The following is a 17584-nucleotide window of genomic DNA, read 5'->3' as shown; positions in this document are numbered from 1 at the left end:
CTCAAAAACACGAGATGAAAAATAACTTTGCTCTCGTGTTGCACACACAATTTTTCACCTCAGTAGTGAGAATATATTAAAGGTTAAAATGTATTTCGAATTACACAGAATAAACAGAAAAAAAAAAGTATTATACTATGTACCATACGATACGATACGATACGATACGATACGATGCGATGCGATGCGATGCGATGCGATGCGATGCGATGCGATGCGATGCGATGCGATGCGATGCGATGCGATTCGATGCGATGCGATGCGATACGATACGATGCAATACGATGCGAAACGATACGATACGATACGATACGATACGATGCGATACGATGCGATGCGATGCGATGCGATGCGATGCGATACGATGCGATACGATACCACACCATACCATACCATACCATACCATACCACACCATACTATACCATACCATACCATAAAAAAAATGTAATAAAAGTATGAAGTTCATGGCCTTCACTAAATTAAAAAGCTACATTGTTTCACTCCCTGGAGTGAGGAAAGTCGCACTTTCCTCACTCCAGGAAGTGACGAAAGTAGGCTTGTACGAGCTGCTGAGGTGAAGAATAAAATGTTATCGAAGTTTGAATGTCAGTTTTGTCCCTACTCACCCCATTTTACGGTATCGTGAGATTTGTGAGTCATAGTCATACTGACATTAAAGAGTGCCCGGCAAGCTCGGCCGAATTGCACCTTCCCATACAAACGTAGTTCCGCTGTCATTTTAAAACTGCGTGTTGGATTGTAATTAAACTTTGCACATACAATGACATGAGGTATATCTAGGTATGTAATTAAATTATACAGCTCCAGTTTATAAAACAAACGAAATAGAGCAAAACAAGTTTTGTATTTTTTTAACTAACTGTCTATAATCAGTTTATGTAGCTTCAGATACCAGAAGCTACATAAACCTTATCCTATTGTAAGAACAAAGTTTCAGAGCAAACTATGAGTATAAGGTACTCGTATAAATAATTATGGCGTAACTACGCTTGTATGGAGAACCGAGCTTGCCGTTTACCCTAAACCGTAAAATTAGCTTAATTTTTATTTGCATTAGTTATTTTTATATGATTTTGACCCATGGTATTTCACTCTGATATGCGTTTACGAAATAAAATAAAAAATCCTAACAAAGCGTGTCATTCACAACCTCGGCGGCAGACTACATTTAAGTACAGACCATCAGATATAATATATCGGAGCGGTCAAGGTGCTCACAAATATCTGAACACTACTCTATTGACGGCAGTAAATTGTAATAATAATCTATTCATTTTTATTAAAAATAAATAAATAAAATATTAAACATATTAATAACGGGTCACTTACGTATTTTAAGTCGAAACTGTCATCAGGAGCTGACATGATGTGGATATGTTTAATATGTCTGTGTCTCACGGAAGTTTTGTTATTAAAATAAAATATTGTTTTCCTTTTTTTTCTCATTATTTTTTGTTGATTAGTTTTTTCTCTCATTGTTTGTTTATTGTTACTTTAATGTTAATCTTAAGTTAGTTATTAGTTAGGTCCCTACCGAAAATCAGCGCTGCGGCTAGCCGTGGCATTAAGCTGAGTGGGGGGGGGGGGGTCCTTTTTTCGTCCGCTCCTTTTTTTTACACTCTTATGTAACGTTAATAAATGTATTCTATTCTATTCTATTCTATTGTCAAGGCGTTAGTGCGTGTTCAGATAATTTGAGCACCTCGGCCGCTCCGATATATCTGGTGGCGACTATACCTATAGAAATGGCGTCTACAAAGGCAGAAAATCGTCTGCTAGCCGTCAGCGATACGCCCACGCCCTGGCAATTGGCTCTTCCAACTTCATATTACTTTTTTTCGGTAAGTTATGTCGCTCTGATATATTTTGGAATTCTGAGGGATGGTTATTACTGTTATTAGATTGTTTACTCGCTTGACTGAGTGGAGGATACACCGTTTTATACAAATGTAGTTCTCCTTTTCCTTACCCTACTATACTCTTTCAATACTTTTGAGTTCGTCTCATGATTCCATAGTAATAGTGCCTAAGCCAAGCCTTCTCGACTATAATTATAATTATTAATATTTGACTAGGACGTCGATTCGAATTTACTAATTGATGTCAATATCATCTCATTTTGACATCATCAAAAGTCGACTTTTTATAATATTTTTGACATAGCTTGAATGGCTACGGTGACAGCTGTCATCTCCATACAATTTATAAACTTAAAAATGACTTAAAACGAAAATTCGTATTGAGATTACACCTGTCAAAAAACTATGTGAAAAATTCTATAGCATTCTCATATTAGTATAAAAAAACCGGCCAAGTGCGAGTCGGACTCGCGCACGAAGGGTTCCGTACCATTACGCAAAAAACAGTTTGTTGTGTGGGAGCCCCACTTAAATATTAATTTTATTCTGTTTTTAGTATTTGTTGTTATAGCGGCAACAGAAATACATCATCTGTGAAAATTTCAATTGTAGCTATCACGGTTCATGAGATACGGCCTGGTGACAGTGGTGACAGACGGACAGACAGACAGACAGACGGACGGACAGCGGAGTCTTAGTAATAGGGTCCCGTTTTTACCCTTTGGGTACGGAACCCTGAAAACGTTCATTAACAATACTTTTTTTCGCAGCCATATTTTTCCTGAAGACAGGCTACTGTATCCCCCACCCCCACCTACTCTGCACCCCTGTTATCGAGCGAGGGTAGGTGGGGGATGAATGGTTTGACGTCAGAGCGGGGGTGGGGCCTTGAACCTGCATCGATTGTGATCTTGCACTTGAATGCAGGGGCATGACTCTTGGCATTTAGAAGGCTGCAGCTGCACTAATGAGGTAGCTGGTATTTTGTACAGATGCAACGGATAGTTGTTTGGCCGGATACCGGATACCGGATGTTCGGCCTCACCATCGGCTGAACTATACCTACATTTCGGTTTTTCAGGTGCGCATTGTGCAGGTTTTTGACCAGTTTCGTAGTGAACGTTCGCGCGGACTCATTTCTAGTACACTACCACCAGTTTTGACATTGACACATTCGCTCACGTCGACTTACTTTCTATGCATCTCGCTCATACTCGCATATTAGTGCAAGGCAGACGTGACAGAAAGTAATTAACGTAGACGTTATGGATGGTATAGAAAGGATGCCAATCTCTTATGGCAGAATTGTTGCAAAAGTGACCGCTTTCAGCTTTAAATAATAGTTCCTAATCTCTCCGGTGGCGCTAGTTAGGCTCTGGGACATGAGTATAACATGAACCAACAAATAACCCGACCAAATTACGTAGGTTGTTTTTGGTAGTATTTCGGTGTATGGTGGCGCCGCCTAATTACTGTTTTTTGATGGACACTTTTCATACATAGAGATTTGGCTCCTTTATATAGTCTCCATGGTAGACGTGAGCGAATATGGCAATGTCAAAACTGGTGGTAGCCGTATAGGTTCGATAAGAGTGCGCGTGCAAGTAAAATAATAAACGAGTACGATTATGACCGTCTGTTTCTTAAATCCAATTTCTTTACTCCGAAATCAAGCACAGTTACTATCTGGTATCCGGCCGGATATTAAAATAAGGGCCGGATAGCCCGGATACCGGATAGTAACCGAATATCCGGTGCATCTAGTATTTCGTACCGGATTTTACCGACTGAAGAAGGTAGTTTTTAAGTCCCTGAGTAATACTATAGGTGGCACTTAAACTATCGTGAGACATTTCAAAATATTTATCAGTACGGTTTTACGGTGCACTGTGCACGACGTACAACCGCCGCGGACACTCGTGCCTGAGGAAGGATTCCTAAAGAATCCGAAACATGTCGCCAAAAGCGACTAAAAATAATAGTGAGTAAAAACCGTACTGATAAATATTTTGGAATACTATAGGTACTTACCTTATATTAGGACGGAATGGAGTAGAAAAAATTATGAACATTTTGGGATATTTTTTCTGCTATTAGGATTGCAAGTTCGTGATTCTGGGTCGAAATAACATGTAAAAAGTGTAAGTACAACTTAAAATCAAATTGCCCAGAGTCCATACGCTACGCAATATCCAATTTTAACTAAATAATTAATACACGTGTATGTAGCCCTGTTACTAAAGTTTCAAGGAAACGGCACGTAATGGGCAATTGATATATAAACAATAGCTTAGTTACCTAAACAATCCTACACGAGTCATAACATTAACTACCTAGGAAATACAGTTCTCAGTTTTTGTACATTGTGTAGGTACAACATATGTAACATGTGTATTACGACTGTTTGTGTTCTAAATAGAAAATAAAAAATTGTTATTTGTTTTACAAGGGGGCAAAGTTGTCGATTAACTCCTCGTCCTAATATTTACACCCGAGGAAGCGAATGATTCCAAAATTGTTCGAAAAGTGGAATTTTGAGCATTGCGAGGATTTCAAGGCACGAGAGTTAAACAAACTTTGTTACCGAGTGAAAATTTATCAGCACACCCACGCGAGGAAAATCGGAACTAATATATCATACACAAACCAAATTAAATCTAAATGATCGTTGTTTATCATTTTTCATTTAAAATCATCATTAAAAAGTCAATTCTACCAGTCAAAATTAGGAAACGTCTCAAAATTTGCATCAGATTTCTTTGCCCGACATGTACAAAACGCATTCGTGTTAATATGATATAATTTGCGTTGCCAATCATATTTTATGCCCCTTTTAATAAATAATAAATAAATAATAAAATTCGTTTATTTTCAGAAAACTCATAGGTCCATAGCATTGTTAGTAAGTTCTTAACTAAAAATTAAAACTAAAATTATTAATACTAAATACTAAAAAACTAAGATACTACAACTAAAATGAGTTAGTATTACTTAATAACATTTTAATTTGGACAATTCTAAAATTCAAAATTAAAATTAGCATTGCAAAATTAGGTACGTCAGACATAGGTAAAAATAATATCAATTAATAGGATCATGGATTAAAATAATAAAAATAGAAGTAAAAAACGATAATAATAAAACATCTCAATCCCAAATTAAATTTAAATTAAATAAGACGGCCAAGAGTTGGGTCTCAAAAGTGGCAGTTTTTGTTGGTAGGAACCCAGTCAACTTTGGTAACCACATTACACATTTTTGCTCAATCACTTATTTTTATCACCTCATACTCAGTATGTTAGTAGGTACTGTTGTGTTATATGTACCTACATAATAGGTAATCATGATCAATAGGTGTCTGAGTCATTGGTACAAGTAGCGTTGTGTAACGTCTAGACTTTTCGAAGGCGCCAGGCCGTCTTCACCCGATCTGATGTAAACATCATGAGCGTAGTTACATTGGGGCCTTTTTTTTACAGGTACATTAGGGCCTGAGACGTCCAAATAATAAATTGCAGTGCACGTGCTTTTACAATTACTGCGGAGTTTTTAATTGCATAGATCATCATAATATCACCCGAAACACGTCCACTGCTGGACGCTCCCCCAGGGATCACCACAACGACCGGTCGTGCGCTGCCCTCATCATCCGGCTCCCTCCGATCTAAACCAGACTATCTTCGGGCTATCTTGTTGTGGGTGTTTTCCTGGTGTTTTCAGTATTATATTACACGTAAAAATCAAAATTAGAATCCCCAATTCGAGATAAGGGTGACTCACGTTAGACCGGGTCGTGTCCGGGCCGGAGCTTCCGGCGCTTACTTTTCTATGACATGACAGGTGATCACGTGATGCTTTCAATAGAAAACGAAGCGCCGGAAGCTCCGGCTCGGATACGGCCCGGTCTAACGTGAGTCATCCTTTAAGCTTGCGTAAGGAAGAAATCCAAACCATCCTGTCATTATTTATCATCAAACTATTTTTTTTGGGTGTTACCAGACCGTCATTATCTAGTATCAAGGGCCTGACTCTTTGATAGAGAAAGATAGTCTTATTGCGATTCCAATAAGAGGAAAGAGAAAATAATGCCACGCTTTGTCTTTATCACCGACCGGGCATTTTTCATGGTCGGGTTATGGCATCATAGCAAGGAGGCGCTGGCGAAATACCGAAATTTATAGTGATAATGCCATACATGAAACTGTCAATACATGACCCTGGTCGCTCGGTTTCATGTCTATAACTACTTGTATATAGGTATAGACTGATATACAGAGAGCTGCGTATACGCAGAGCATGTCACGTACACCTTACTCGCCCTTCGGTAATGGCTGTCTACGCATGATGTTTACCGTCTATAATTAGACCTCGATGCCATCGATACAATGCTATAGGTACGTTTTATTGCAAACCTTAATAAACATTAACTTAATGTTTATTGCTTTATTGATATGTTAGTAGTATGATAATAAGCATTTTTCAATTCAATCGGCTCTAGAGCGGTCTCTTTAAAAAAAAGTCTGTTCATACTTCATACAACTCATGAGGCAGTAGGTACATAGGTATAGGTCTGAGAAGGTAGGTAGCAGTGTTGGCCGAAACGTTAATGCAATTAACCATTTACCAGTACAAATTTAACCGTAAACTGTAACCGTCCGTTACGGTTTACGGTTCAATTTGTACTGGTTAATGGTTAATTGCAATTAACGTTCTGCCAGCACTGGTAGGTAGTACAAAAATGATATTATAATTGTCTCTTACTTTTTTGTAGAGCTCTCGTAGTCGTAGCCGGGCTACGACGGCGACGCCTACGAATCTACGTCACATGGTTGTGACACTGACACTTGTGACTCACAACGCCCCTATTTCACCACGGTGACAGGTGCGACAATTGTCGACATCACTGTTGCTAACGTCACAGGCCTCCATGGGTTACGGTTACCGCTAACGACAATGTAGACAACGCAAACGCCAAAGCTTGTCACGCTCTCAAATGAAATTTGCACTAGGGGTTGTGTTTGTGTTCCATGTACATAACATGAAATTTTTGACATGAACATTCAAAGTAACGTATTCTGTTCTGTCTGGCGTTTTCGTTGCTAGAAAGTGTTATAGTCTACATCTTCTCAAATGATTTTTTAGCCAAAGACCCTAATCTGTTAAAAAAAAAGCATTTGTTCCTTTTGCGTGTGCGCGTGCCCATTGTTGGTGAGCGCGTGACCATTGTTCGCTAGCTCGGAAAGTTTTCGTTTATCCTTCAATACAAGCGGGGAAAAACGCGTTTTATCCACTAGTGGGGAAAGTAATTTGACCTTGGATGGAGCGTGTTTAAGTAGCTTGACAGATTGATAACAAAACGTAAAACGCTCATGATAATGGTTCGTTCGATATTAATTATCATTAAATTAATGGTTTGAGAATCCAATAAAAAAATACCAAATTTAGCTTTATTTAATGATTTTAAGTCATAAACCTTAAAATTCCATAAGAAACGTTTGTTTTTTTATAATGATGTTAAATATGAACGCACAAGTTGAGTCGATGCAATTTTAAAACGCATCGTTGACATTTCATACATCAGAAATGTCAACATTGTCAACAAATTTTTCACTTAAAACCTTTTCTCACCGACTCGCGTAAAAATACACAACTTCCAGAGTTTTCTGTTATAATATCGTAAAGAAATGAGTGATTCCAGTGATGAAGATGATCTAACGCCTGTGGATGTTGCACTTTCCTCGCTATAGTGAGGTGAAAAGTTTTGTGTTACACACGGGTGCAAATGTATTTTACTTCTCGTGTGTTGAAACACTCGCTACGCTCAGGATTCTATTTTAGAACCTATAGAATCCTTTCGCTTGCTCGTGTTTCAATTCTACACTCGCGGGTAAAATACAACTTTGCACCCTTGTATAACAAATAACTATTGTTTAAGAGATTAGGGTCTTTGGCGAAAATATCATTTGAGAAGATGCAGACTATACACAAAGATATTAGAGCGAGTAGAAGTTTTAAATACAAAATTTCTTTTTATTACCAAATCTTGTCTTTTCTTTGTTTTGTTTCATAATACAAGTAATGTTTCGATTACAGTTGCCAAATCATTCAGCAAAACATGTAAGAATTGCAAAAGTGTTATCATATGATACAAGTAATTGTGTTGTTGTACATGATAAGCTATCGCTATCAGTTGTGATGGTATAGTGACGTATCGTCAAAATCGTCGCACGCGCAGCTTGCGTGATGGAAAACCGTGCGAATTGTGCTCTGTCATACTCATGTGAAATTGAAATATAATGCATTTGTTTTTTAATTAAGTACATTTGGTACATACATAAATTACACTTTAAAATTATCTGTATTTCGTCAGATGACAACCAAAACACCAATTGCAAAGAAATTCAACAAAAACTAACCTTGTTTTGGTACGGTTGACTAATTTGACTATGGCTCTGAACTAGTGGCAGTAATTAGTGAGTTTTGGTTGTCTTATTGATGTGTCTTATGTCCTGCGTCCATAGGCCAATTAGGGTCAAAACGTTCGATAAAACCAGCGTCATCTCTGTGGATGTTACAAATGTTAATAATTTTGTCATATTTTCTATGATTTTCATCATACTAATTTAAAGTAGAAGGTTTTAATATGCGGGTAAGGTTAAAACTAGTATCTACGAAAAATTATAGGCTTTAAAGTCAGTTTATTTCATAATGTCCACAGGAAAGTCGCATAACCTTCAACTTCAAGGTCCATATTGTAAAAATTTAGTTTAAGATAACATATGTAATGCAATAAATTAATGAAATGAAATTAAACTCGTACTAAAAAAGTTTTTGAACGAAGGGTCTTTCTCTACCATGAAATTGTCGCAATCGCAACCTGTACCACGCGACCTAAACTTCGTAAGCGCCGTAATATTCATGGCGCTTACGCGTTTAGGTCGCGATTCTCACGCTCCGCTAATATGGTTTATTGTCAAAACAACATCAACTTATGGCGCAAAATACTGGTTCTGTGTGCCGGTTCTATAAGCTGTAATTTAAAAAAAAACCATGCTGACAGCAATTTTTCTGGTGCGCTATAAAACATAAGTTATTTTATCACATGACCGTCATCAAAGGTCCCGCGAAGGTCAGCACGTGACGTTGTTTTTTAAATAACATTACAGGATAGTGGGAGCGGCCTTTATCAGACCACACCCGGGACCTTGCTGATAGCTGGCGTTTCAAGTATCTAATGAGCACCTGTATCGATTCTAGAATCTAGAATACACCAACGAACTAGATTAACTACTAACCGCAGAAGTGAAGCTCAAAAATTTGTGTGATGAACACTAATACTACCTGGCCTGAATCATGGGTGTTTTCTATGTATATAAGTATGTATGTATTTATCTATATAAGTATGTATATCGTTGGTTAGCACCTATAGTACAAGCTTAAAAACAGTAAAATGTAAACTTATCTCTAAAGCCTATTATAGCACACAAGACTACATGAATGATGAAACACCGTGGGATTGTGATTGAAAATAATTAATTATTTATTATTGTATTAATAATGATGAAATTGATAATTCAATGAATACCTATATTAGGTAATCCGTATTTTTTGACATTCAGATTTTTATTCTAGAAAGTTTCTAGACTAGTATTTTTTATACAATTTTGGTGTTTGACGATCCGTTTGTGAATTCTTATTATTAAGTTTGACATATCTATAATAATTCAATGTTTTTAAGAATAATAATAACTGCATCAATAAATATTTAAAACTTGACAATTTAAAAGTGCTTGTTGCTAGGCCTATTTGAATAAAGATTATATTGACTATTGACTATTGACTTTGCTTAGTTTGTGGTCTGTGGTTTGGGGCTAGGTTGATCTGTGTAAGATGTCCCTTAATAATTAATATTCATTTATTTAAATTACCCCACGTGAGTTGTGCCGCGAGCGACTCAACCATTCAGCGGCCATGTTGACAACGTCAAATATTGTAAATTTTGTAATCGCGTCGCGGGTTCGAACCCCGGCTCATACCAATATTACCAATGAGTTTTTTGAAAGTTTTACACTGTACGAAATATCATTTGATATTTACTAGCCTCTTTTCGGTGAAGGAAAACTTCGATTTAAACTTTCACGATTTTTACTCATTATTATTCACAACAACAACAAGACATAATTTATATACCAAATTGAAAAATTAAATTTTATTAAAATAATTAAATTATAAATTATATTAAAATCTACATAATGATTTTTTTTTTTAAATAATTATTTTGTAGACGTACAGTAAATTATTTAGAATTTAAAATATAAAGTATAAGTTATGCATGCACTATTAATTCGATAATTCTCTTATAATATTGTAATATGTAACGATATTAAGGAATAAACGGCTTTTTTATTTATTTTATTATTATTCACAACGACGGGAGTGTTGTGTGTCGACCCGGTGACATCCCTAATAGTGCGCAAAACGTTCAAGTTAATGAACAAGACCAAGTGCGGGTAGTTCGAAAAACTCGCGCGCCTAGAAGATGTTGATGTCAACTTGAGCCAGTCTTCTCCGAGACCACGGGGACAACGCCGTCCTCGAAACGTCGGAGGTAAATTTAAAACTTATTTTACGCGATTAAGTCCCGTCGTTGTGAATAATAATAAGGAAAACATCGTAAGGAAACCGGACTAATCCCAATAAGGTCTAGTTTACCCTCTGGATTGGAAGGTCAGATGGTAGTCGCTTTCGTAAAAACTAGTGCCTACGCCAATTCTCGGGATTAGTGGCCAAGCGGACCCCAGGCTCCCATGAGCCGTGGCAAAAGCTGGGTCAACGCGAGGAAGATGATGATCTAAAACCAAGAAACACTTTTTGAGGGTTTGTTCATGGAAAAATTCTAAATCGTCGATAGGGTCACGGTCAACGCAGTTAATTTTATCCCTTGACCGACATTCTACATATAACAACCTTTATTTTCACACAGTGGAATTATATATAGACTTTAACCTAATCACCTAGTTACAATAACAGAATCGTTAAAAACATCTGGCTTTTATTACTGGAATGTTAGCTACGATAACGGAATTCACGGAATAAGAACTTTAAGAGCATCATGATTCTTTTTTTAGAAGAGTAACTTTTTAGATGCTTTGATGATGATTTTACTGCATACAATTTTGCGTTTCATTTTTGTTTATTTATTATCTATACCACAAAAAAGCGAACTAGGTGCCATAAGGTATTCTTTACCAGTTAATCTTTGGGGAAAGCAGATAATTTGTAGGCAGTGCGACCACGTGCTGTGCATTATTGAGACTTGATAATTTCCGCAACCTCGTTTGGTCAAAAGCTTTCTAAGATAAGTTTTCTGGTTATCCAGGAAGGGTCAAAAGCATTTTTTTGTATTAGTTAAGATCATGTGACTTTTCTGTGGACATCATAAAATAAACGTACTTTAAAGGCTAATTTTCTTACCTCTTAAACCTTCTACTTTTTAAAAGTTATATATGAAGAATGTCTTAGAAAAACCGGCCAAGTGCGAGTCGGACTCGCGCACGAAGGGTTCCGTACCATTACGCAAAAAACGGCAAAAAAATCACGTTTGTTGTATGGAAGCCCCACATAAATATTTATTTTATTCTGTTTTTAGTTCTTGTTGTTATAGCGGCAACAGAAATACATCATCTGTGAAAATTTCAACTGTCTAGCTATCACGGTTCATGAGACACAGCCTGGTGACAGACAGATGGACAGGCAGACAGACGGACAGTGGTCTTAGTAATAGGGTCCCGTTTTTACCCTTTGGATACGGAAGCCAATAATTTTTGTAATGTCTACAGAAAAGGGGCTGCCACTGCCAGTTTTTAGCCGAACGTTTTTGACCCAAATGATGGAAAATTGTAAGTAATTGAACCCGAAAATAATAAGATGAGTGTGCTGTTTACAGTGTTTACGCCACCCTGGCAAGCAAAGGGTGTTGCCCTCGATACACCCTCATGACGTCAGCGTGACATTTTCCAACGCCTCATTAGTTTCAGCAGTTTATGGATACTGCGGTTTTTTCCCATAACACAAAGGAACAGTGGTAGTTTTTGAGTGCAAACAAATATAATATTTATATTTATACATTTTGTAATATTTTGTATTATTAAATTTAAATTGTATTGAGTTTTAATTATTTGTTGCATTTTCTAGTCAAAAATAATTTACTCTAAGAACAAATTAAATTATTTTCTATGAAAATATTTTAATTTGTGTTTTTTCAAGTAGACACACTACTATTTAAACTATAAACTGAAATAAATTTCATATACGATGCCCCATCCCATATAACGGGGGACGCTGGTTCGATTCCAGCTCTGGACACTGGAGGCTTTGGGCATTTTTTCCTTCGTATATGACATTTATTTCAGTTTAAAAATGATTAAATTTTTTATTTGTTTTTAATTGATTAGTTTTCATTGCCTTAAGTTTTAATTAATTTCACCCTTTATATCGCATTTCCTAGTTAATAATAATAATCTTAATGATAATAATTTGTTGTGCTGTGTTTAAATTATAAGGCTCATACGGTTGTGTCCTAGCCCTAAGTTAGCTCCTAGTCATTAATTTGCATGTTAATTTGTGTTGTAATTGTACTCTAACATTATTTTTTATGTAAGTTACTAACACATATGGGTTATACGAGTATTATGCCTGAAATAAATAGTTTAATTTAGTGGTTAAGCTAGACAAAGCCTGTTGCGGATTACATCATTTGTAAGTCGATGACGAAGCCTGTTGCTGATTTGCTTTTGTGTCCACTTGACGAAGCCTGCGTTGCCGATCACGATCTATGCATGGATGTTATTTACTGTTTTATTTATTGTGACGTGAAAATAAAAATTTAATTATAATTTTTGGGGACAATCTTACACAGATCAACCTAGCCCCAAACTAAGTGTATCTTGTACTATGTGTGGGACGATATACATACTTGTATGTATAGATATCGTAGATTGTTAACCAAGGGCTGATAGGCACTTATTTCTGCCGAGGTAGTTTCACACAGCGTTCAAGCGCCATGCCATTCACCCAAGTTTAACGCTCTACATTTCATTTCGAATACGAGGAAAGTAAAATGCATGTGTTTATTTATTTATTTATACTTATTTATTTATTTATACTTTATTGCACTTAAAATAAGTACAAATGGTGGACTTAATGCCTTAAGGCATTCATTACCAGTCAACCACTGGGCCAAAAAGAGACGTTTGTTGGTGCAGGCTTTGTACTGTATTTGAAAATAATTAAACGATATCACTACCTACTATTTACAAATTAAATACTAAACATGACTAAGTGACTCATGTTTTTAAAACATGACTAAGTATAAACTTTTAAAGTATTTTTGGAGGGTAACAATTTAAGTAAAAAAGACGGACTTCATGCCACAGGGCACTCTCTAACTAGGGTTGCCACCTTTTTTCTATACACATATAGTATTTTTGTCAAAATATTGAAAAAATATAGTATTTACTGGGAAATTAAAAAAAAGTAGAACGCCGATTTGAGGCGAATTAAAAATCCAAGTCGCATACGATGCGATATCGGTGACATTTGTATACCCCATTCTTGAGTGATGAAAAAATAGTATTTTTCGTACTATATCGTTTTTGTCTAATACCTATATATAGTACAAGAGTACAAGTGACTAAAATATAGTACGATACTATATATTATAGTATGGGTGGCAACCCTATCTCTAACGTCTTTCTTATAGGCACCATCCGACATCCGATATCGGACTGGCATATCTGATAATTTCAGACATGTCGCATGACTCGCATGTAGCTATCTTATATAACTTTTGTTTGTGTGTGTATCTATATGTGTAGGCATTGTTAGCTGTAGTGTGCCGCTGAAGCAGGGAAGGTGCGACCCAGTACCCCGCGGCCCGACATTGTGGATGTAGCATCCAACATCCGATATCGGATCGGGCAATGTAAAAACGCTCTTACAGTGGGGCGGTTCCATAACTTAACTAACAGTCTTCTAAACATTGCATGCCGCACTTCCAAATTGACCCCCTGAGGGTTTCGTCAGATATGAACCGACTCGAACCGGTCCTTATCGCCTGACCCCCACCTGAACTAACCCCCCACAACAAAGTCGATAACTTATCATTACGATGACTACATCATTGGAGTCAAAATGGCCTAAACGCCCTTAAAACTCATGTTACATATGATTTACTCCCAACCAAATGTATTTCTAACAGCGTTTACACATTGCCCGATCCGGTTACGGTATCGGATGTAGGATAATACATCCACAATGCTGGGCTGCGGGGACAGTTGCCGCGGCGCGCTGTCGTACCTAACCTACGTCATATTTTTTTTAATTAGCCTATGTGTGTGTCCCATTGCTGGGCAATGGCCTCCCCTCCTCTCCATTACCATATTCCCTGTACTGAGCAAGATCCCGCCAATCCCGCCACCTACCTGACCTACGTCACCTATATGACCTACGTCATATAATGAACGAATAAAAATTATAGATTCGACAGCTAACGGGGGGTCCGACATGTCTTAAATTATCGGACATACCAATTCGATATCAGATGCCTGGTGGGCCCTAGGAAGACTGTCGTTGAGAGTGCCCAATGGCATCAAGTCCGTCTTTTTTGCGTTTACACACACGTTTTTTTACCACGCAGATTTGTTAAATGATTAGATAAATACAGAAAAAACACGTGTTATACATTTCACTTCTATCCGATCGGACAATGTGAAAACGCTCTAATTCGTAGGAGTAAAATAGTTGAAGCGTAGTGTGTGTTTTAAGTACATATGACCTTTTTTTATAAGGCGGCAGATGGCAGAAATATATATATATATATATACTACGTCGGTGGCAAACAAGCATACGGCCCGCTTGATGTTAAGCAGTCTCCATAGCCTATGTACGCCTGCAACTCCAGAGGAGTTACATGCGCGTTGCCGACCCTAACACTCCTCTCCCTCGAGCTCTGGCAACCTTACTCACCGGCAGGAACACAACACTATTAGTAGGGTCTAGTGTTATTTGGCTGCGGTTTTCTGTAAGGTACCTCCCCAGTTGGGCTCTGTTCTAGATCTGGAATGACATCCGCTGTCCTGTGCCCTACCACACAAAGCGAGATGTCATTCACAGTGCCCATACCTCTCTTTTTGACGTATAATTTTTGTATTGCAAATATTGCAAACATTGCAATAGCCGGAGACTTTCTCAACGCATGTGTAGTGATAGTAGCTCGTTTTCCCTGTATAAAATCCGGATATACATACCTATAGGTGATATTAGAAAATCTTAGAAACCATTTGTTTCCCGCGGTTGAGAGCCACAGGAACCAGGACCATAGCCGCCGTCATACAATCGTTACGTCTTCTTTTTAAAACTACATACCTACCTACTTAAATTATATATCTAAATTATATGACTAGTATTCGTTGCTACAATTGTTATATAAATAAAACAGAGGGAGAAAAAGTTTTGTTACATAATTACTTCGATTTGTTCTAATTTATTGTATTACAATTTCAATTTACATATTTAGATTAAACACTCGTGGAACTTATGGAACTCATGTACTTAATAAGAATGTGTATAAACAAATACATACTGCAAAAATCAAAACTCTTTGTGACTATGATGTTATAAAGTTGGTTATAAAGAAAGCAGTGTCAAAAAAAAGCAAAAAGAAGTGGCCCATGAGGGGATCGAACCCGCGACCTTCGCGTTATTAGCACGACGCTCTAACCAACTGAGCTAATGGGCCGATGCGAGCTCTGTCGAAATTGTGGGTTGCTTGATGTAACTCAAAAAGCTCTGTAAAACCGAGGTAGGTGAACTTTTATATTTACTCAAGCCGAAAAGTTTACCTGATATTTGCTCTACTCTACCATAGACAAGAAATTAATGAACAACCTGAGAATTAACAAAGCGATGGATTGAATGATTTGATGGCGCCAGCTTTAGCGGTCACGCACACTACAACAAGCATTATGCCTACACATACGCACACAAACAAATATTATCGGTCCGACAGCTGACAGGGGGCTCCAACATGGTTGAATTTATCGGAAGCACCTTTCCGATATCGGATGTCGGCAGACTCGGAAGGCGCCTATGACAACAGCTGCAGGAGAGTGCCATTGGCATTAAGTCCGCCTTTAGTAATAATGATTTATTAAATTCATAAATAAATACACAGAAACACATATATCTTACATTTTACTTCCTTCGATATCGGATCGGACAATGTGAAAACGCTCTAATACTAATATGTAAATGCTTTGGTTAAGAAGTGTTAACTTGCATATGATGGAAATAAAATAAATATGTAAATAAATAAACCGCAGAAAACCGCAGCCAAATAACACTAGACCCTACTAATAGTGTTGTGTTCCTGCCGGTGAGTAAGGTTGCCCGAGCTCGAGGGAGAGGAGTGTTAGGGTCGGCAACGAGCATGTAACTCCTCTGGAGTTGCAGGCGCACATAGGCTACGGAGACTGCTTAACATCAGGCGGGCCGTATGCTTGTTTGCCACCGACGTAGTATAAAAAAAATGTAACTTTTACTAGAGTTAGACCAAGAAAAGTCTGCAACGATTTTGATAGTACACGCAGTGCAAGTGTTATTTATACGTCATAATTTCATAGAAGTTTGTCGTTTAAAATAACACTTGCACTGCGTGTGCTATCAAAACCGTTGCAGACTTTTCTTGGTCTAACTATTTCTTTTTCTTCTTCTTCAGGCCTTATCCCATTTTTATTTGGGGTCGGTCGGCTCTCCTAATCAATTTTCTCCAGTTGTATCTGTTCTGGGTCGTCGTTGGGTCTATATTCTTATTCTCTAGGTCTTTCTTAACTACGGACATCCATGTAAGTCGGGGTCGTCCACTCTTTTTCGGCTTTTCCACACACTCTAGCACCTTCCTAGTCATGTGGTCCTCCGGCCTTCTCATGACATGACCATATACCATCGGAGTCGTGTTTCCGCTAGCTTGTCTAACTATGTATTGTGATCATTTAATCTTAGTCGTAGTCTACATATTAATAAGGTTAATATATGTACTATATTATTATCAAACCACACTACAAATTTAACCGTTTAAAAATTGAAATATCATTTCATCTTCCAAAATCATTATGTAAGTTGTGGAATAATTTTAAATGACGAAAACTCTATTGTGGTTTCATCCGGATATTTCATCTTAATTAAAGTTATTATGATTATGATCAGTATTTTGTATTTTAGGCCGCTTAAAGGGTTCTGTACCCGTGTCAATTTAATTCAATAGCGTGACGAGCTTTTGCGTTATATCTATTAAAATTTATTGTAAGTATATGGGAATTTAAACGTTTCCAAGCGGGACGCTTTGGAAACTCAAAATCCCATACAAAATGACACTTAACGCAAACACGTACGTCACGTCACGATATCGAATGAAATTTACACTAGGGATACTAAAGAATTATAAATTTATAAACTAGCACTTTCATCAGACTAAGGGACTTGACGAATGTGCACATTCTTCACCAGTGCTCTCCAGGCCGCTCTGTCTTGGGGCCAGTGCATGCTAGTCTGCAATATGGCGTTTGTCTCTAACGTTATTCTGTCCGCCCAAAGCGTGGCCATACGTCCATCCCTACGCTTCCTTGCCATCCACATGCAGAGTCTG

At 37.5% G+C, this 17584-nt stretch overlaps 1 non-coding gene across 1 annotated transcript; it reads right to left on the bottom strand.

Annotated features, from left to right (window-relative positions):
* Positions 1–15605: 15605 nt before the first annotated feature.
* On the bottom strand, positions 15606–15679 carry Trnai-aau (transfer RNA isoleucine (anticodon AAU)). Its single transcript has one exon. It is a non-coding gene; the product is annotated as a tRNA-Ile (tRNA).
* Between the last annotated feature and the right edge of the window lie 1905 nt (positions 15680–17584).

Source organism: Cydia strobilella, chromosome 4, assembly GCF_947568885.1.
Source record: "Cydia strobilella chromosome 4, ilCydStro3.1, whole genome shotgun sequence".
Lineage (NCBI taxonomy): Eukaryota > Metazoa > Arthropoda > Insecta > Lepidoptera > Tortricidae > Cydia > Cydia strobilella.
Note: the sequence above shows the minus strand (reverse complement) of the source record. Positions and strands in the feature narration are given on the sequence as shown.